Raw genomic sequence first — 23,317 nt, forward strand, 5'->3', positions numbered from 1 at the left:
AGAATACCACGAAGACAAAGGCCACCCAAGGGTACTTTCAATTTCAAAAGCAACACGGCCGAGTCGGCGTCTGATTTGCAGTCTTCTTTTTCTTTCAGTACACGCTATTCCTGAACAGCTTGCCCAACGTTTACTCGTGTCTGGCCTCTCTGCCGGTCAGTCTCCCTTTTCTCTTCCTCTGTTCTTCCGACATTGGGTTTCTCTGTCTCTTTTTAGTCGGCTGATCTATGATGAATATAACAATCCCTTAGTGACTTGTGTTTATATCGAGCCGGTTCCGTGTTTGGGGGTCTGTGCCGTAAAGCAATTCGTTACTTCGCGAGGCCCGAGACTCCCGCGAGAGTGGGTGGCGGGTCGCCGGCAGAAACATATTCCTTTTCTCCGCCAAGATGCGCAAGGGTGAGTCGAAACAACGAACAATCGAACAAAAATGTATAATAGAACCATCGCAATGACTCTTAGCCTGTTATATTAAGGTAAATCAAGCCAAGTTGCATAGTTCCCCTTTCACTCGTGTCTGATCTCTTTTCTGGTCCATTCTTTTTGTTCCACCGACGGTCGCCTCTTGGGTCCCTTATCAGTCGATTGATCCATGATGAATGCAACAATTGCCTCGCAACTGGCTGTTTATATCTAGCCGGTGTCATGTTTGGGTTGTGTGTCTGTGCCGTAAAGCATTTTCGAAACTACAATCTGACTACATTTTCGAGGATACTTCCGCTGCGTCACATCCGGAATGTCCTGGTCCGAGCAGATCAATTTGCATATGCGCTTTTTCACTGAAGAGGCGACATGGGAAAATGACACACCCACCAATCGACCCAGAAATGGATGCAGAACCATCAGCATAACTCTCAACCTGCATACTTAATGTAATTTTGGCTAAAAAAGTTGCATAGTGGGCCTTTAAGGAACCCAACAAAACATTACATTATCTAGCAATCCGTTAACTGTATTATGTTATTTCGTCTTTGGCAACATGAGCGCGAATGTTCTTTGAAACCTGCCCGGCAACGGACGACGCGATCATCTGCTGACAGGCAGGTTTGGAATGGATTAGGTATGGATGACGCGCCTGGTACAAATTTGGCAGCCGGTACAAATTTAGTGTGACAGTGGCTGAGTGGTGGTGGGCCATTCAGTTGAATAAACATCAAGGACGACACTGTGACCAAGTGCAGACTGCATCTCAGGGGGCACACTATGATGTTCATTAAGCTGAACCCCCTCTCACACTCAGCAGTGCTAACTGGAATGACATGGTCGATATTCAGGAGTGGCGCAAGGTTTTCTGGAATGATGCTTGAGTTATCCTTAAAATCCCTATAGCCTTCAAGAATTTTTCTGCCATCAAGTCTGAACCTTTGGGCAAGTTGTTTCAACTTGGATTCCCCATACTGCTCCTCTAGGGAACAGGCCAGTTTGCTGGGAAAATAACTTTAAAGAAAATAGATAATAAAATAAAAATATTTATAATATATAAAATACAAATATTTATAAATATATATATTTTTATTGGTTTAACCGCCAACCGCCCGAATTTAATTAAAATATATGTTTTTGTCGCGTCATCCGCCCGATCCACGGTTCAGCCGCGGAGTCCACGGCTGCAACCGCCAACCTCGCATCTCCAAATTGAGGCTTTAACATAGCGACCAAGCTATAGCGAAGTTGATACGCCGAAACCGGAGTTTAATATGGACAGTAAAACTCTGACTGACTTTCACTCATTTTGACGTGGGCAGTACACGGATAGCATGACTACGCATTGGCCAATCTGAATGCTCGTAGTCACTTAATAGTTCGTCAAGTAAAATTGATTTATAAATCACAAAAACAACTCATGTGAATTGATCATCTTCAGTCTTACTTTGTTCTTGAGGCCTTTTTCGGGCATCTGTTGGAGTGGGAGAACTCTCTTCAAAAATCGCCTGATATCCATGGCTAATTAATGACAGGTAGGCAGGCATGATAATCCACAATGCGCAGGGCCATGTGTTTACATACTTCCTGTTTACATATTTTCCTGGATCCTGATTGGTGTCGCTGCCGCAGCCGCAAGGCACTGATTGGAGGGTCACAGACTATAATAGCATAGGCCAGCGCAGATATATGATTCAGATTACAGCGTTTATTTGTTCAACAATATGAAACCTTGTCTTAGGTGTTTTAAAATTATGCTGAATTTATTTCCGATTATTCCAACGGCAGAATAATGCCTCTTTCACCTGCTTGTCGTTGAAATATCGCAAATTTTATTGTAGATTCCGCAAGTTCAATATAGATTATGGTTCAAAAGTCAAATGAGTGAGTACTTATGTCCTTTCGATTTCTTACAGTTTGGGCCGTTGTTGGCCATACACGCTAGCATTCTGCTAATGAATGCTGATTGGTCAGGGACGGATTTGCGACTGATTACGACCAGAGACCCCTCTTGACGGCATCTGAAGCTGAAGAGCAATCAGAAACGTGTTAACTTCGACTTTCCGTCGAACTCAATTTTTGCGTACTGTATTTATATTTTCCTGCAGGCCTTTTTATTTTTTAGATAGTATGTATGGTGAAAGTACATGGGCATAAATTGAATTTCTTCCATTTCTTGCGTTCAATGTTCCATGTGTTACATACATGGTAGGTAGGCTTCGCGCATTTTTTTTTTTTTTACATTAGCTCACTAAAACTCTGTAACTAGGGTATTAAGCAAAAAAAAAGCCTTACCTCCAACAGCTGGTGTTATCGTTGCGGGAAAAGGGAAGTGCTTTAGAAACGGCCGTATGGTCTGACAGTATGACAATGTGTGACGTCATCGCATGTTTTTAACGCCTTTTTAGAACAGATACGTGACCTTAAAAAATGCAATATTCAGCTGAGTTTATTATCTTAGCCCCACCTTTTGATAGCAACTTTCAAATTACTTGACAAAAAATTACATTGTGAGAAAAGTGGATTCTGAGGATAAAACCCCGTTGGCTCCCATTCATTCTGGACTCGCCTACGAGCGCCCCGCGTGGTCAGAGATTATTACTGCAACCAGTCCAGAAAACCGGAACTAACCCGCCAGTGCCCATTCTCCTCATATTAGACATTCTCTGATGATACTGCGCGGAATTTTCCTTAAATGTGGGCTGGCTTACGTAAACACACACTTCAACACCCCATTGATTAGGTAGTTCTGGGTCCAACTAACACAGAGAACTCAAGCCTGCATCACACCAGAGGCCTGTTTCAGGTAGCTGGTTTAACATACTCTGAGTTTAATCCTGCGCTCTGAGTTGGTTGACTCAGAGTTCAGGGTTGAAAAGCAACTCTGGGTTTTCGGTTTCAGAACAGGTGATCAGCGTTGGGTTAATCAACTCTGAGTATGTTCACTCTGGGTTGAGGGCGTGCCTGTTGACTATGAAGAGCCATCATCAATGGATCTCTGATAACATGATCAAACATGGACCAAAAGCGTAGATCCACTTACTTTTCCCCCACGGAATTGGAAATTCTAATGAACATGTATGCCGAGCAGTTACCCATTTTAACAAAAAAAAAAGCAATACCGCCGCGGCAGCGAGAGCGCGAGAGAGAGCTTGGCAGGAAATAGCTGAACAAGTCAATGCGTGAGTCAAATAAATTAGTAAAATAAAATAAAAAAAGAGGAAAGTTTAATATCTTCCACTTATTCAATATGTAAATTGTGTGTGTGTGTGTGTGTGTGTGTGTGTGTGTGTGTGTGTGTGTGTGTGTGTGTGTGTGTGTGTGTGTGTGTGTGTGTGTGTGTGTCAATTTACGCAACCCCGAGTTGCCCCACGAGGACTTGGCAGCAAATGAAGTACAAAAATATAGTTTAAACAGGTAAACTAATGTTTAATTGAAATCAAATCAATTGTGCTGTTTTGCCTGCTCTACCTAATTTAACAGCTATGTTCAACATGTATTATATATTTGTATACTATATTTAAGCAGTAAATGTAAGTAGTACATTTCCCAGCCACCCCAACACTGCCAATATTTAATAGGATTTAGATATATTAGAAGGCTACACCTAGGCAAAATGCATTATATACAGAGCCGGACAGTAACGGAGTACATTTACTTGAGTACAGTACTTAAGTACAATTTTGAGGGATCTGTACTTTACTCGAGTATAATTTTTTGGGAGTACTCATGACTTTACTCAAGTACATTTGAGAGGCAAATATTGTACTCTTTACTCCGTTACATTTCTATCCATAACCGTGAGTACCCGTTACTCCTTCTGAAAATAAAAAATAAAAGGAGAAAAGAAAAATCACGGAAACCCTCAATTTGTTGTTTCCCTCTCAAACGTGATTCCCTCTCAAACTGATTAGGACAGCCTTCAGCCTATCAGCAATCACCTTTGCTTTCCGCCAAAGCCAACTCCATGGTCAGAATTAGATGAGAGACGATTGTTGATTTGATTGATAAAAAAACGGAGAAACTCACACATACATAGAATTGTTAGCTGAATTTTCTTTTCTGATATTGCATATTTATGTAAGCTGAGCAATTGTTTTTATGTTCTTGAGTATACTGTTATACTGTATACTATTGTGCTATTGCCATGGTAAAAAGATGAAAATTGCTTGATTTTACTTTCAATTCCTATTACATTCTCCAAGGTGTTAACATTTTTCATAACTCCATGTAGGACGTTTCTATACATAAATGTAAGCACTGTGGCAGTAGTAATGCAATATTTAGAAAACATACTCTTGTACTCTTGATACTCAAGTACTTTTAAAAACAAGTACTTCAGTACTTTTACTTAAGTAGACATCTGACTGTAGTACTTTTACTTGTACTTGAGTAAAATTTAGCAAGGGGTATCTGTACTTTTACTCAAGTAAGGAAGCTGTGTACTCTGTCCGCCTCTGATTATATATATATATATATGTCTTCAAAATAGCGCTTACTGAATATTAGGGTAACATTTTCCTCCATGTTAGCAAATCGAAAAAATGCAGAGGCCCGGCAGACTGCAGCCCTCACAGAGGCTGAGGAGATGGCCCTCAGCCAACAGAGTATGCGTCCTGTGGCTGAGGGCATCCCTGGGGGGAGCTCCTCTGATCCCCCCCACCCCCCAGGATAGAAGTGCCTTTACAGTATAAGAGGTTGGTTATTCAAAATAATTAAATATGTACACGCAACCCAGCGCGTTGCAAATTAGATGGGGCAATATTCTGGCTCAAGTAATAATTGCACTGTCTAATCATCTTCTTCCAGTTACTGATGGCGTCATCGCCCTACTTGAACCAGATGCCCTCACCAACCTCCATGCAATTGTAACAATTCAAAAGATGCAAAAGGATGCTTTGGAGATCCAAATTTTGGAACATAAGTTATAGGTGGGTGAGGTGCAAACTGGGATAGGCTACTGTTCCCTGCTCTGAAAACATACCCAATATAAATTACTTTTTTTTTTTTGTGCTTTCAGGAAATAAAAAAATCCTCATAATAAGTAGATTGTCTTTATTAGAACACGGGCTGTGGTGGGACAAGTTATTTTGTTGAACAGTTTACTCAAAGGGTTTTACTTCAGTGAACAATGCAGACGATTATGCTGAGCATGTGCATGTAGAGAAGAACAGCATCTGGTTAAAAGCAGTACCAGGGTCTTTTCTGCCTTGCATTCTTAAAATGAGTTTCTTGACTTGCAGCAGTTATAGGTCCGTGGTTAGCAGAGGCGGACAGAGTACACAGCTTCCTTACTTGAGTAAAAGTACAGATACCCCTTGCTAAATTTTACTCAAGTACAAGTAAAAGTACTACAGTCAGATGTCTACTTAAGTAAAAGTACTGAAGTACTTGTTTTTAAAAGTACTTGAGTATGAAGAGTACAAGAGTATGTTTTCTAAATATTGCATTACTACTGCCACAGTGCTTACATTTATGTATAGAAACGTCCTACATGGAGTTATGAAAAATGTTAACACCTTGGAGAATGTAAAAGGAATTGAAAGTAAAATCAAGTAATTTCATCTTTTTACCATGGCAATAGCACAATAGTATACAGTATAACAGTATACTCAAGAACATAAAAACAATTGCTCTGCTTACATAAATATGCAATATCAGAAAAGAAAATTCAGCTAACAATTCTATGTATGTGTGAGTTTCTCAGTTTTTTTATCAATCAAATCAACAATCGCCTCTCATCTAATTCTGACCATGGAGTTGGCTTTGGCGGAAAGCAAAGGTGATTGCTGATAGGCTGAAGGCTGTCCTAATCAGTTTGAGAGGGAGGAACAGAGCCCGTCTACGAAGAGCCTGGGCACTCCCTATACGCCCCATTGTACCGATTTTGGTTGTAGTTCCATGAGACATCCACTGGGGGTGATCGCGGGCGAGTCCAGATTGAATGGGAGTCTATGGGGCTAAACGGCTAATTATGCCTCTTTCACTTGCTTGTCGTTGAAATATCGCAAATTTTATTGTAGATTCCGCAAGTTCAATATAGATTATAGTTCAAAAGTCAAATGAGTGAGCACTTATGTCCTTTCGATTTCTTACAGTTTGGGCCGTTGTTGGCCGTATACGCTAGCATTCTGCTAATGAATGCTGATTGGTCAGGGACGGACTTGCGACTGATTACGACCAGAGACCCTCTTGACGGCATCTGAAGTTGAAGCGCATCGGAAACATTATCTTAAGGAGGACTTTCCGTCGAAGTTAATTTTTGCGTACTGTATTTATATTTTCCTGTAGGCCCTTTTATTTTTTATATAGTTATGTATGGCGAAAGTACATGGGTATAGATGGAATTTCTTCCATTTCTCGTGTTCAATGTTCAATGTGTTGGATACATGGTACGGTATGACCACCTTAGATTATACAGTCAATGTCCCACTCAATATCATTTCATCTGTCATTGTCCATTTTTCGAAAATAAAGATAGTTAAAAAAAATGCCTAGAAAATGTGCAATGATAAACTGCTCCAACAGTGGAAAGGGATTGTCCTTCTTTTCGTTTCCCAAGGAAAGAAAAAGGTAACGTTCTTGCTTGCTCCTGTATGAATGGTCCTAGGCTTCCTGAGGCTGCACCTGGTAGGGAAAGTTGCGCTGGAGCCCGGGTAATATCGCACATGGCTTATTCAAGTTGCGCGCTAGACATTCTCTAAAGTGTCGAGACTCAAGCACTAATTACCTTAACCGATTGTCCCATACAAATCGTTTGTTAACGATTTAACAACTTCAAAATCTGCTATTACTGTAGTTATTTTTTTTGTAGGCATTGGGCTAATGACCTTGCACAGAGGGAAAACCATCTACACCACTTGTCATTGATTTCTATGCATTCAGTGATCTTTACAGATGGGTTTGTTTTAAGCCATTGAATATAATTGCTCTGCCCTGCAACACATTATAAGCTACACATGTTTGTTAAATGAGAAGTATGGTCTAGGACACGTTGAAACAGTAACAGTTGTATAACAGTAATTATACAAACATACCAACATTGCAACAGGCAAGTTTATTCAAACATCACACAAGAACACAATAAGAACAGTAACATAGTAAATAATAAAAAAAAAAAAGAGAACTGAACACTGAACATAGGCAGGGAAAAAAGGACCGAGGAACAACAATATAATAAAAGAGGAAGAAGACTTGTCCGTTGTCACAGCATCAAGGTCCAACTGTAGAGATCAAGAAAGGAAGAGGCATGGGGAGGAGTACAACAGAACACTGCTCTCTAGGAAATTGTTTACTGATGTAAACTAAGTTGATGCAGTCTTACAATTATGATTCTAATCCAGGTTTCTATTTCAGGAGAAAGAAATGGCTCATAAACATGAGGCGAAGTGACCTCAGACACTCCATGTCACACGAGGAGTTAATGCAGGGGGGCTACGTTGTCTGTGAACTGCATTTTGAGGAATGCTTCCTTAAAAAAGTGAGTTGTGCATATTGGAAGAAATGAGAATTTAAATTAAATATAGTAAAAATTAATAGATTTACTGATACATTGTGCTGTATGTGCTTCGGATAGCACAATGGAAAGGTGGCACTCACCAGAGATGCCATCCCCACACTGGTGGATTGCGACAACCCGCCACCAGTTGCCTCCCCACCTCGTAAAAGGCGAAAAAAAAAAGAAGGTAACATAACTGAGACCAAGACCAACATACAAATAATTAAGACAGTCCCCTGAAATAACATTTACATACATTACATTGAATGAAATAACTTTAACTGATCCTTTGATATTGACTGATTCAATCCTCAAAAGCTAAGCAGAGTCAATCTGAGGAAGAAGAGAGGTATATAGACACAGAGGGAGGGACAGAGAAAAGCACAAAGGAGACAGCAGAAATTATACCGGAAAGGACAGAGGAGACTCTAGAGACAACAGTTGAAATGGAGGAAAGGACAGAGGAGAGCGCAGAAGGGACAGTAGAGTCAAATGGAGGCACCAAAGAACAGGCTGAGGCTCAGGTGACAATTCTGCACAGCAGTCTCCAAAAGAAGGACCAGGTGATGTTCTGAGCTTCTTCAATTTCAAAATTCTGACTAGCATTATTATGTAGCAGACACACATAAAGGATGCCTTTTTTGTTATTTCAGAGAATAAAACAACTAGAGGCACGCCTTGCAAGGCTGCAAAGGCTAAGACGCAGGAAAAGGAAGCCAGCTGGCATGCCAAAAAAATCCAAGTAATGTCAATGAAAGACATAAACAAAATATGCCTTTAGAATTATCAAGACTTGATTTAAGGGAATGCATATTGCATTTTAACACCACCTTGTTCTTTCGTAGTCCCCATGAAATTATGGAGGAGAGGCTCCAGAGGTGTCCTGAGGGCTGCCGGAACTTCATAAGGGCACAACTGTCAGAGGCAGGGAAAAAGGACAGAGGGAGAAGGTTCAACAGGCACATGAAGGATCTAGGGCTGCAGCTGTTACACAGCAGCCCAAAGGCCTACCGACAAATGAAGGCCATATTCTCGCTTCCTTCTGGAAGGACACTTCGGCGTTACGTTAGCGCACGTGTGGGATATTTCTCTGTAAATACGAATTTATTAAATAAGACTACTCAACTTCGACCAGTTTCACAATTTTAAGATTGAACAAAATCTGATTATTAACCTTTTATTTCCTGACAGCCTGGCTTCCTACAGGGAATCATCTCCCAAATGGGAGTCATCGCCGCCACCATGACCCCTGTGGAGAGGATGTGTACGCTCGTCCTGGACGAGATGTCAATCAAAAAACAATTTGATTACGATCGCAAGAACGATGCCATTTATGGTGTATCTGCATCTGGGGCTGCAGCAAAACAAGCGATGGTCGTCATGGCTAGGGGCATTATGGGGAAATGGAAGCAGGCAAGCCATACCTTAGAAAAACATTTGTTATGATATTGCCGTGTATATTCAAACACATTTACCTAAGGCATTTCTTTCAACAGACGGTTGGTTACTTCTTTTCCCCATCTTCAATGCCAGCAGATGATATTGCTACCGTCATTAAGGATGCCATTCGCCACCTACATCATATAGGGCTGACAGTATGTAGTGCGAAGAGTTGTATTATTATTTATTTTTTAAATAGCAGCATTAACAATGAACAAATGAACATTAACTCCGACCTTGTATTGACAACAATGTATTAACCAATTTCAAAGGTGCAGGCAGTAATATGTGACCAGGGAAGCCCTAATGTGAAGGCTGTGCGGAACCTTGGGGCTAGCCTGGACCCTCTGGGAGGTGAGGAGTCCCACTGTATCCTGGTGGGGGTTCAGAGGGTTCCTGTGATTTTTGATGTCCCTCACCTTCTGAAATCAATCAGGAACAACCTGTTCAAACATGCCCTACAGGTAAGCCCAGTAAACAAAGCAATCACAATTGCAAGGACTCATACTGAACATACAAGATATCACAATGATTCACATATGTATGTATTTACATCCTTAGACACAAGGAAAAACGGTTCTTTGGAAGCACATCAGCCAATTCTATGAGCTGGACAAGCTCCACACTATTCGCATGGCCCCGAAGCTTACTGATAAGCACATTCTGCTGCCAGCATTTTCCAAGATGCGTGTCAGTTTGGCTGCACAGGTGTTCAGCCACACTATCTCTGCTGGTAAATGTTTTCATCTTCTGAAAAACTTTTCTTCAATTACTAACAGCAGATTGTAATGTGACACAGACCACCTATTCAATGGTCGTATCTGTTGTGATCCAGGCATTTCTGCGATGGTAACATTGCAGAGACTGCCAGCAGAGGCAAAAGATACAGCTGACTGTGTAGCCAAATTAAATCACCTTTTTGATGTGCTAAATTCCAGGTAATTATGTAAAAAAAAAATAGCACCTTAACTTTACAAACATACAACTTACTAACTACACCCCATTAACTACGACCTACCTACCTTGACCCCACTAACTACGACTATCTACAACTATACTAATTGCAGATCAGTCAAGGATTCTAACCCCTGGCGACGACCCCTAGGCTCCGGAAACCAGGAGAAGGAGAACTTCCTGAGGGAATGCATCAGCTGGGTGGCAAGCTGGCAGTTCAGGTCAGTCAGCCATTTCTTTCTCCTGAAGAAAGAAAAGACAAACAATCTAACTGCACCAAATCAACATCTAGGCTAAGGAACACACTAACAACCCCCCCCCCCCCCCCCCCCCCCCCCGCAGATCTCAGCGTAAGCCACCTCCTTCCCAGCACGGAATGTGCCTCTCAATAAAAAGTGTCCTTCTTGTCCACAAGAGGTGCACAGATACAGGAATGAAGTATCTGTGCACCTCAAAATTGAACCAGGACTGCATTGAGGTAGGTCAACACACAATTACTTTGCAAATAAAAAAGTTACCTGTTGAAAACTAGGATTTTGACCACCTGCTTTTTTATTTTTTAAGAACCTATTCTCCTTGATTCGAGGCAAAGGGGGGCACAAATACAATCCCAGTGCGAGGGAATTCACCTCTGCACTCAGAGGTTTGAGTGTAGCCAACATTTTACCTGCTCTTTCTGCATCGACTGCATCAAACTGCGAGCTGGATGACGGGACAACCCTCCTAACCAGTATGTCAGAGGACGCAATCCCCTCCACCTCAACAGCTCCAATGACCTCAATGGCCCTCCCTACCACCCTGACAACAGAGATGGAGGATGAAGAACCAGTGGTATCGGACATTGTGGAAGATCAGGTCAACTCAACAAGACAAAATACTGCATTGACACACCGCTACAGTCATAAATCACATGGAAGACATTCACATATGATCATGCTCATATTCAATGTAACACTGTATATTCTCTTACTTGTAGACTGTTGGCGATTGCATCCAGGAGGAGGGCCTGTTCTACGTTGCTGGCTGGCTTGTCCGGGTCCTTCAAAAGGAGGAAATTGTTCAGGCCTGTCCACACTGTGAGGTGCTGTTGTTGGGTGCCAGACATCAGGACCACAGCTACGCCACAAGTGAGGACCACCCCTTCCTGGAGGCAAAAAAATACACGGCAACGGCAAACCTAATGAGGCCTTCGGAAGGGTTTTTCGCTGCCATCCAGCTTTTGGAGGGGGAATTTGGACGGAACATCGACGCTTTCTGGCCTCTCACCCAGATCACCAAAAAAATGGAGAGGGCTCTGGGCAGTCTGGGGGTGTTCAAAAGCCTCTTCAGCTCACATCCTGAGCATGCAATTCTATTGGAGACGATAGCAATAAAAAAAATTGTGATGTGCAGGCTCGGGGGGGAAATCCGTGAGAGGAACGGGAGGCTGAGCAAACAGCAAACGGCCAAAGCAGCTCAGAGAAAGCTGTCCACCTTCACGGCCTGAATGGAGCTGGAGGATCGTTGCTGTGTCTGGCTATGGAGGGAGCTAGATGGAGCGGTCTTCAAATTATTCCTGTGGAGAATATAATAATAATAAAAAGATTAAAAAAATGTAAAACAATTAAAAATTAAATATATATCTTTTAGTAAAGTAAATAAATACGTTTTGGAATACGCTATAAATATAAATGATCATTTGAGGTTTTTCTTTTACTACATGCAACGATTGTTGTTTATTAATTTATCCTTTAACATTGCTCTACATTGTTCTACAAAAGAAAATCAAACTTCAATTAATGTGCCCCTGCATTTTAACTGAGTCAAGTAGGTATACGCTTTGACCAGAGAAAAATCAATAACTTAATGATCGTGCGCTCCGTCTTCTTTTCAGCCATCATTACGGTATTTCTTTTCTACAGGATAATTCGCATGGGAGAAGACGACAGGTGGAGACATACAACTTCATTTTTGTGGTGTTTATCGCCCAAATTTGCCCTCGAGAAGAACAACCAGTAGTTCGACCTATAGGTTAGCAGCTACTACTACTGGTGCAGCAAGAGGCAAGAGGCCTACTGTATTTAGGTGATGATATTTAGCTGGCTCAGCTAACCCCTAATTTTACAAAATGGCTCGAAATAACTTTATATTAAGTTTAAATGAAAAAATATGCATTTTATTTCATTTTATTTCACACCTGGGATGCTATGTAGCACACACCAGGGTCATCAAAATGTATTAAGTATCACGCCTGGCTTCAGAAAATGGGTTACATATAATACCAAAAGTACGATATCATCATTATATTGATATATGAATTAATCCGTAAATCAAATGATGTTAATACATATACCGTTCTTTTACTTTTCAATAGCCACCATAAATTGGCTAGGCCGATAATCAGCCGACAGCCAGCATCCAGTCAGCTGATATCAGCTAGCACTAGATAGAAAAAAAACACTCTGTAAGTAACATACATATGTGAAACATTCGCCCATTTCTTGTTTTGACATTAACTCACTAAAACTCTAACAAGTGCATTAAGCAAAAAAAAAAAGCCTTACCTCCACGTGGCGGGGAAAAAGGAAGTGCCGAAGTGATTCAGAAACTGCCGTAAAGCAGTACCTCTGCCAGTGTGACGTCATCACATTTTTTGAACACCTTTTTAGAACAGATACGTGACCTTAAAAAATGCAATATTCAGCTGAGTTTATTATTTAAGCCCCACCCTTTGATAGCAACTTTCAAATTACTTGACAAAAAATTACATCGTGAGAAAAGTGGATTCTGAGGGTAAAACCCCGTTGGCTCCCATTCATTCTGGACTCGCCTACGAGCGCCCCGCGTGGTCAAAGATTATTACTGCAACCAGTCCAGAAACCCGGAAATAACCCGCGAGTGCCAGTTCTCCTCATATTAGACATTCTCTGCTATTAATGCGCTAGCTGGCGTATCGTCTCTAAAATAGTAGTAACCATAGCAACGGTAAACAAAACAAAGCTCAGCGGACTATAATACCTCCCGCTACCTCCCGTTCTAAAGTCGTAGCTATGGCCCGTCCTAATTACTGGAGGAGTGAACAATGTTTCCGTTGCATGAGAACCCAACGGGCGTGTAATGGTGGTTCTGAAGGGAAAAACGGTCTGTCTAGTTACTGGACCAGATGAAATGAGACGGAGAGGTAATAAAGTCTGTCGGCACGAGGACCTTGGATTTATTAAGTAAAGTGGCAACGGTTATACAGAGTCATAAGCGTGAGAAATCGAATATGTCTAAGTCCCTAATCAGCGCTGATGGTTCGTCCGGAGCTTCGCCTCCGTGGAAGGTCTGCTTCAGAAGAAGGTGAAGAGTCTCTGTGTGATACAGTCTTATACTGTATCTTCCTCCTGATGAGGTGTGTGCGTTTGAGATGTGTGTGGTTCTGTGTGTTTTACTTGACCTTGGCTCCCAGGCCCTGCTGTGTATGCCTCCTAACGGGGGAGAGCTCCTCGTGTCTCTCAGGCCCTTGGTATGGGCAGATAACGGGGGAGAGCTTCAAAGTGTCTCCTGTGTGCGGCTCTCCCGTTCTTGAAGATGCTGCCAGCCTGGGAAATGGGGCCTTCGGCTCCGGCCTTGACCTGACTATATTCTCATGTATGTGTTATGTGTTAAAAGTTGACTATATTGTAAGTTGACTGCCATGTGATGTGCTCATTAAGCTAGGGTAGGAGTTAGCTATATTTATAATGTACATGTGATGTACTCAGCAGGTTATTTTGCCCAACATATCCCCCTCAAGTCGTCGCAAGACGACTTTTACTCATTAGGGGTACGAGGGATAGGACTCCAGCGCGGGACTACCATTATAACAATATTAGAAATAACAGAAAGAAGGCAAATGACCATAAAAACAAATAACCATGAGCCTGGGATGAAAACAGCTCGCTGGACCGGGTGTATGGGGAACCACTTGGGAGAAACGCCACCCATGCTTCAGGCATGGGCATGCCATACACACCCCACCTAGGGGGTGGCATCCACCCCGGCCCTACATTGCGAGCAAACAATACCAACAATAATAGTAGCAGATAATACACAAAACATACCATAAACATACAATAATACAAAAAACAAACACCAAAAAACAACAACCAACAACAAAGCTGGCCACATAACAAAACCAACACCAAACCATAACAATAACAACAAAATGCAACAATAAAACAAACTCCAAACATAACAACAAAATGCAACAATAAAACGAACAGTAAACAATAACAATATAAAAATGAAACAATCACACAAATACTACACTAACGATCACAGGAAAGAAATGTAACCACGAAACGTGTCCCTAAATAATAGCGAAGATATGAGGCGGATAACGAATGGCAATCCCCCTCAACCCATCCCTAGAGGACCACACACTAAGGATGTGAGGAGGAGTTGATGAGACGGTGATGGAAACAGGACGCCGGGGCCGTTCACCTGGAGAGGCCACTCGCACTCACGGGTAGATGTCCGGCTCGGCGGGGACACAGTCGTCGGCGGGGGCTGGGAGTGTCTCTTCGGAGGCGTAGGTTGGGAGTGTGTAGGGGAGCTCGTCCTCAAAGTCAGGGGTTGCAGGGTGAGGGAGGCCATACTCACAGTCAAAGTTTGCACAGGAAATACAGACCACTGTCAACAATTAATGATTGGTAAATGAATAATGAAATAGTAAAGCAATAATAAATCAAATAGTAAATCAATAAGTAAATCCAAGAGGGCATACAAATAGGTGTAACCATAAACAAAATAAGAATCAAAATCACAACAAATAACTCTAAATATATGTGACGCAAAGTCCTACACTTTCAGCATGCATTGAAAGTCAACACCACAAAAATTATCAGGGGATCTTCATGTATTGGTGCGCTGCATGGCGTGGGGGCTCTTGGACAATGGTGCAGGGGGTCTATTCTATGATCTCCAGCCAGATCAGGTCGGGCCCCTCTGGTGGTCCCTCGTCCAAACTCTCCGGTGTATACTCGATCCCCAGGTAAGCTTGGATGGCACCTGCTGCACCTGTAGCGCCCATCGCTCATTGGGCTCTCCATCCATCCTGTGAAGGGGTCATTAATGCCGGAGCTCTCTGCCAACTCTAATCTGAGGGACTGTAACCCAGCTGAAATTTGATTGCATCATCCTTGGGTAGTTGGTCGGCTCCGGGCGTGTCTGCATCTGGCTCCTCCTCTGGCCCTGGAACTTTGTGTTTCTCTTGCTGGAATTACAAACTTATGTTAGATGTTCAAACATATTTTCCTTAATTCTATTTCTAATTACCCTAATGGAAGTCCCTTTTGGGACCCTTGAATGTTAAGTGAAGGCATGGGTCGACCCTTAAGCATTTCATGCGGGGTTAGATGCGTCGTTCTGTTAGTTTTCATGCGATAACTCATTAGTGTCAGTCGTAGTGCATTAGTCCTTTAATTTAGTACTCTAATTTAATTTTGTTAATCTTTGTCTTAAGCGTCCCATTCCTCTCTCCACCATACCTTGTGGTTGAGGATTGGGGCGTAATCTAGTCTTTATTTGACATGCAAATGTTGAATCACATGTTTTAGTGTTCTCTGAATAAACGTTTTGTCTGAGCTTATTTCTGACGGAATTCCAAACCGTGTCTTGACTTCTCCAGTCAGAAACTTGATTACTGTAGTCGCACTTTGGTCTTTTGATGGGACTGCTTTTACCCATCTGTTGAACACTGTATTTCACACTCATTTAGCTGGATGTCAATCATTGTTTGCAAGTATGGTGAAGAAAAACCTTGCTTTCTAATTATTATTATTATTATTATTATTATTTTTTTTTAATTCTCCTCAATACCTCACCCCTTGCGCAATGGTCAACACCATGCGCATTAAATGATAAGCAAATCTAAGAACGCCGTTGGTGCAACCAACGTCGAAACGTCTAACCTTAACCATCAGCAAATTTAAGCCAATCTTTTGGGAAGGGAAATCGAAACCAGTATGTCCAAATCCAAAGCCCAATATGGGTGGGTTTACCATCAGCCGCCTGAAACCACGCTGTTCCAAAGTCATGCACTAAACCGAAAAAACTTACATGCGTTAGTGGCCTTCTATACCACAAAGGTAAAATAAAATAAAATAAAACGCGACATGCCCCGTTCCAAGACCACCTCTGATGCAAGAGCTGACATATCTGACTCCTGTTCCTCCTCCACCCTACACCCCACCCGGCACTTCCTATGATTGTTGCAGCTTGTGACTTCATGATCCAGTAAGTGCCCACAGCGACTTTGCCAAGTAATCGTGACTGTGCCTGCCTTAGGTCGTCCCGGGTGTCAAGGTGGGATCTTACCCGTCGTTGGCTAACCAGCCTTCCATACTGGCTCGCTGCAGGATGCCGTACCTGGGATACGATCAATCCCCACCTATATGGTGGTATAGATCGCAAGGTGGAGGGATGGAGACAGAGTCTTCAGCCGCTTCTGCCCTATGCAGCGTGTGTGTGCGTAAAAGATACACCTCAGGGAAACTATAAAACAAAAAGTCATTTATCAGAGTTAAAATGATTAAAGTGTTGCAGCAGCAGTAGTTGCATTTGAAAGGTAAACCCACTACTTCCGAATCCAAATTGACAACATAGCATGTAGGATCCCTTCCCAGCAGATGTAGCGCTAATCCCCGTCATCCTTGACCAAAGAGATTTACCCTATATTTTAATTGGTGTAGTCCTACTTGTACAGTTTATCAAGATTACGTTTTTACTTTATGTATATATTTTTAATTATTATCCTCATCTTTATCATCCCATATTTATTCAATTATTCTTTCCTGTGTGAAAATAATAATAATCACTTAGTTAATAGCAACACCTTCTTTAGTCCAATTGCATTAGATTATCATTACTGTGGTCCTAGGAAGACAAAAAACAAAATAAAAACTAAACTTAAAGAAAAACAAATTAGCCATAATGTGAAAATCCACTGCGTGTCTCCCTGTGACTCTCTCCCTCCTTCAGGAGAACACGCTGTCTCTCCCTAAGTGTCTCCCTCCCACTTTGGGTGCGGGCATAACGCCTTGAAGCGAGCGGGCTCCGGGGGCTGGGTGTGGGAGAAACCAGTGGTAGTTCCTTTTCTCGGCCAGCAGAGGGGTTGTTCAGGTGAAACCTATGGACAGAGACTACAAAGAACTTCAAACATGGCAGACGGGGAACTACAAATTTATCAAAGCCTGAAAACTCAACAGAGCTCTACCTGTATTCCTTGGATATGTGGTATTTTATGGCGTATGGCCACCACACGCTTTCAGTTGAACACACTCTCTATTTCCTTTCTCTGTACTGTGTGTTAGTGTGTCTCTCTGTACTGCCTTAATGGTGTAGGTCGACAAATGGGGGTGGTCGGGGTTGTGGACGCCCGTGCACTGAAGGCCGGGTGCGGGGAGGTTTGTCTTCTTAACTTTTTTAGTAACTGGGATAATTCTTCTAGCAGGGGGTGATCAAGAGTCGGGGTTGGATTGGTATTGATGCTGTCCAGTAGGGGGCGGTGTAGTTGGGGAAGGGTAAGGTTGGAGTTGTCCAGCAGGGGGCGCTGTAGTTGGGGAAGGGTAAGGTTGATGTGGTCCAGCAGGGGGCACGGTGGTTGGGGAAGGGTAGGGTTGGAGTTATCCAGTGGGGGGCGCTGTGGTTGGGGAAGGGTAGAGTTGGAGTTGTCCAGTGGGGGGCGCTGTAGTTGGGGAAGGGTAGAGTTGGAGTTGTCCAGTGGGGGGCGCTGTAGTTGGGGAAGGGTAGAGTTGGAGTTGTCCAGTGGGGGGCGCTGTAGTTGGGGAAGGGTAAGGTTGGAGTTGTCCAGTGGGGGGCGCGGTGGAAGGGTAAGGTTGGAGTTGTCCAGTGGGGGGCGCTGTGGTTGGGGAAGGGTAAGGTTGGAGTTGTCCAGTGGGGGGCGCTGTAGTTGAGGAAGGGTAGGGTTGGAGTTGTCCAGTGGGGGGCGCTGTAGTTGGTGAAGGGTAGAGTTGGAGTTGTCCAGTGGGGGGCGCTGTGGTTGGGGAAGGGTAAGGTTGGAGTTGTCCAGTGGGGGGCGCTGTGGTTGGGGAAGGGTAAGGTTGGGGTGGTCCAGTAGGCCAGGTCTATTTGGGGAAGGGTAAGGTTGGAGTGGTCCAGCAGGGGGCAGTCTAGTTGGGGAAGGGTAAGGTTGGAGTGGTCCAGCAGGGGGCGCTGTAGTTGTGGAAGGGTAGAGTTGGAGTGGTCCAGCAGGGGGCAGTCTAGTTGGGGAAGGGTAGGGTTGGAGTGGTCCAGCAGGGGGCAGTCTAGTTGGGGAAGGGTAAGGTTGGAGTGGTCCAGCAGGGGGCAGTCTAGTTGGGGAAGGGTAGGGTTGGAGTGGTCCAGTGGGGGGGCGCTGTAGTTGGGGAAGGGTAGAGTTGGAGTGGTCCAGCAGGGGGCAGTCTAGTTGGGGAAGGGTAAGGTTGGAGTGGTCCAGCAGGGGGCAGTCTAGTTGGGGAAGGGTAAGGTTGGAGTGGTCCAGCAGGGGGCGCTGTAGTTGGGGAAGGGTAGAGTTGGAGTGGTCCAGCAGGGGGCAGTCTAGTTGGGGAAGGGTAGGGTTGGAGTGGTCCAGTGGGGGGCGCTGTAGTTGGGGAAGGGTAGAGTTGGAGTGGTCCAGCAGGGGGCAGTCTAGTTGGGGAAGGGTAAGGTTGGAGTGGTCCAGCAGGGGGCGCTGTAGTTGGGGAAGGGTAGAGTTGGAGTGGTCCAGCAGGGGGCAGTCTAGTTGGGGAAGGGTAAGGTTGGAGTGGTCCAGCAGGGGGCAGTCTAGTTGGGGAAGGGTAGGGTTGGAGTGGTCCAGTGGGGGGCGCTGTAGTTGGGGAAGGGTAGAGTTGGAGTGGTCCAGCAGGGGGCAGTCTAGTTGGGGAAGGGTAGGGTTGGAGTGGTCCAGTAGGGGGCAGTCTAGTTGGGGAAGGGTAAGGTTGGAGTGGTCCAGCAGGGGGCAGTCTAGTTGGGGAAGGGTAAGGTTGGAGTGGTCCAGTAGGGGGCAGTCTAGTTGGGGAAGGGTAAGGTTGGAGTGGTCCAGCAGGGGGCGCTGTAGTTGGGGAAGGGTAGAGTTGGAGTGGTCCAGTGGGGGGCGCTGTAGTTGGGGAAGGGTAGAGTTGGAGTGGTCCAACTTTGGCGGAGGGGGAGGTGTGGCTTGGGACTGAGTGAGAGAACTCAAAAAATGGCGGCCGTGATGCTATAACTCTGTGTGGCCTGTCTAACACACGAGAGCGGATGAGAGACTAGGGGGTAACTCTTGTCACTCTTGGAGGAGGAGAACGAGAAAAAGGAGGAAAAAACAGGGGGGAGGGAAGCAAAAAACAACAACAGGGCCTAAAGACGTTATTCAATACATCCAGATATTCTTTATAGCCAATAATCGTTATCTATCTTTATTGATTAATCTGCTTCAACAGACTAAACCGTCAACCAACACGGCAAAGAGATGTTGTTTAGTATCATAGTTTATCAATGCGACAGGTCCGGCAGTAATTCAAAGAAACACAGAGAAAAAAGAGATATCATTTATCCTTGTCAACTTGTCTAGGTCTAGTTTCAATGGTTCAAACAGTAAATTGAAGCGACACAGTAAAAAAGGTTATTTATCATTGTCAATTTATCTATTTCCGCAGGTTACGCCATAGAGCAACGCAATACGCCAGAGAGACATTTATTCATTATTATCAATCTATCTATTCCTACATTTACCCGTTTTAACGGACAAAGATAGAGCGGATCTCGCATACACACCCACTGATTCACTCACAGATTCCCTCTTTCTCGCAGACGCACACGGAAACATATCGACAGACTTCTCATTCTGTGTCCCGCACCCACAATCATCAGACACAGCAAAATAGCGTTAAGCATAGCAAAGCAGGCAAGCGTTGCACACATAGCCGGGTTATCACTGATTGATTTATTTCCATATTTCAGCCGGCCCAAAAATACGCTCGCTCTCTTTCTTTCTCTCTCTCTGGGCCTCTTACACACACACACACACACAGCCACTCCGTCTCTCTCTCACTCGCGCATACACACGCTGTCTCTCTTTCACTCGCGCATACACACACTGTTTCTCTGTTTCTCTCTTTCACCCGCACACACACACTGTCTCTCTGGTCGTGAAGGTGGGGGTGAGAGGTCTCTGCTCCCTCTCACACACACACCTAAACAGACCTTTCTCATTCTGTCTCCTCCAAACGCACACACAAAAACATCGCCTCTTGCGTACCCGCGCACACACAGAGTCGCTCACAGCCTTTCTCTCTCTCTCACGCGCATACACACACTGTTTCTCTTTGCAAAGGGACTTTAACCCTGATAAAGGACTCCAACCTTCTCACCACATAGAATTATTTAATACACATCCAATACTCGGCCATCGGTAGTCTTGTATCACTATGACCGATTCTTATAGGCCCTTCTCTTTCCCTCTGGGTTCCACCCGCGGCCCAGGCATCCCTCTGAGTCCACTCTGTGGCCCAGGCATTTATTATTTTGGCCATCGGTAGTCTTGTATCACTATGACCGATTCTTATAGGCCCTTCTCTTTCCCTCTGGGTTCCACCCGCGGCCCAGGCATCCCTCTGAGTCCACTCTATGGCCCAGGCATTTATTACTTTGGCCATCGGTAGTCTTGTATCACTATAACCGATTCTTATAGGCCCTTCTCTTTCCCTCTGGGTTCCACCCGCGGCCCAGGCATCCCTCTGAGTCCACTCTATGGCCCAGGCATTTATTACTTTGGCCATCGGTAGTCTTGTATCACTATGACCGATTCTTATAGGCCCTATGGTCTCGAGGGTATTCTTTCACCATGCAACGAGCCGATATTCGATGTGTCACGCATTCAGGGTCAATCGGGTTTTATGGGGAAATGCTGGGGTGCAGTCCTATTCGTCCCCACGAGATATCCCGTAGCGAACCGTTCTCACAGTCTCACCTCCTAATGTGGTTCCTATATAACTATGCAGAGTTTGGATTTTATCAACAGGCTCTGCCTACCTTTTGTTGGGCGGCCGCGAGGTGAGACTGCAGGAATCGGTCCGGTGCTCCGGGGTCCCGAGGCCGTGCCGCTCTCCGTCTCTCGTTTCCCAGTTGCGGTCCAATTCAGAAAAAATCACGTCGTGGGTCACCAAATTGAAGGGAAAAACGGTCTGTCTAGTTACTGGACCAGATGAAATGAGACGGAGAGGTAATAAAGTCTGTCGGCACGAGGACCTTGGATTTATTAAGTAAAGTGGCAACGGTTATACAGAGTCATAAGCGTGAGAAATCGAATATGTCTAAGTCCCTAATCAGCGCTGATGGTTCGTCCGGAGCTTCGCCTCCGTGGAAGGTCTGCTTCAGAAGAAGGTGAAGAGTCTCTGTGTGATACAGTCTTATACTGTATCTTCCTCCTGATGAGGTGTGTGCGTTTGAGATGTGTGTGGTTCTGTGTGTTTTACTTGACCTTGGCTCCCAGGCCCTGCTGTGTATGCCTCCTAACGGGGGAGAGCTCCTCGTGTCTCTCAGGCCCTTGGTATGGGCAGATAACGGGGGAGAGCTTCAAAGTGTCTCCTGTGTGCGGCTCTCCCGTTCTTGAAGATGCTGCCAGCCTGGGAAATGGGGCCTTCGGCTCCGGCCTTGACCTGACTATATTCTCATGTATGTGTTATGTGTTAAAAGTTGACTATATTGTAAGTTGACTGCCATGTGATGTGCTCATTAAGCTAGGGTAGGAGTTAGCTATATTTATAATGTACATGTGATGTACTCAGCAGGTTATTTTGCCCAACAGTTCCGGGTATTAGTCGGACCCTCAGGCGTAACCAGGCAAACAAATGTATGTTTTGTGGAAAACTTTATATTCGGATTGTAAAACGCATGAAAATATAAATGAATGGTCTTAATTTGGTCACCGTTGGTAAGTGACCGTGGTATAAGCGGGATAATGCCCTTCGAGGTGTCCATTATCAGGAATTAATGGACTTCGCGGAGGCAACCGTCCTCCGCTTCGCGTCGGACGGTTCACGCCTCCACGTCGTCCATTAATTCCTGATAATGGACACCTCGTCGGGCATTATCCCTTACGTATTCAATACAATCATTTGAATTATTAATCTGCTGTCTTTAATTCTTTGAATTATTAATCTGCAGTATTTTTGTAGGATTAAGTAGGCTAAACTTAAGCAGGTTCCCCACGTTAAACTGCTATATGCATTACATGTCATTGTAAAATTGTAATAGGCTTCTTTCTTAAATGCATATGACTCAGGGATGTCAGTTTTAAGTAATTCACTTCCGCGAATTAGAAAAGTACTAGACACGCCTCCGACTGCAAGTTACGCCTCCTACTACAAGTTACGCCTCCTACTACAAGTTACGCCTCCTCCGACTACAAGTTACGCCTCCTCCGACTACAAGTTACGCCTCCTACTACAAGTTACGCCTCCTACTACAAGTTACGCCTCCTACTACAAGTTACGCCTCCTCCGACTACAAGTTACGCCTCCTCCGACTACAAGTTACGCCTCCTACTACAAGTTACGCCTCCTACTACAAGTTACGCCTCCTACTACAAGTTACGCCTCCTCCGACTACAAGTTACGCCTCCTCCGACTACAAGTTACGCCTCCTACTACAAGTTACGCCTCCTACTACAAGTTACGCCTCCTACTACAAGTTGCGCCTCCTCCGACTACAAGTTACGCCTCCTCCGACTACAAGTTACGCCTCCTACTACAAGTTACACCTCCTCCGACTACAAGTTACGCCTCCTACTACAAGTTACGCCTCCTCCGACTACAAGTTACGCCTCCTACTACAAGTTACGCCTCCTACTACAAGTTACGCCTCCTCCGACTACAAGTTACGCCTCCTCCGACTACAAGTTACGCCTCCTCCGACTACAAGTTACGCCTCCTACTACAAGTTACGCCTCCGTCTTGCAGGACGCAGACAGATACTATTGCTGATAACTCTGTCCTGGTCTACACCAGGAGGGCTTGAATTAGAAACACGACAGACACCAGA

At 44.3% G+C, this 23,317-nt stretch overlaps 1 long non-coding RNA gene across 1 annotated transcript; it reads left to right on the forward strand.

Moving 5' to 3' along the window:
• The first annotated feature begins 8,284 nt into the window (after positions 1–8,284).
• LOC115543419 (uncharacterized) lies at positions 8,285–8,845 on the forward strand. Its single transcript, XR_003976696.1, has 3 exons — positions 8,285–8,484; positions 8,575–8,663; positions 8,767–8,845. It is a non-coding gene; the product is annotated as an uncharacterized LOC115543419 (long non-coding RNA).
• The last annotated feature ends 14,472 nt before the right edge of the window (positions 8,846–23,317 follow it).

Source organism: Gadus morhua, chromosome 5, assembly GCF_902167405.1.
Source record: "Gadus morhua chromosome 5, gadMor3.0, whole genome shotgun sequence".
NCBI classification, from domain to species: domain Eukaryota; kingdom Metazoa; phylum Chordata; class Actinopteri; order Gadiformes; family Gadidae; genus Gadus; species Gadus morhua.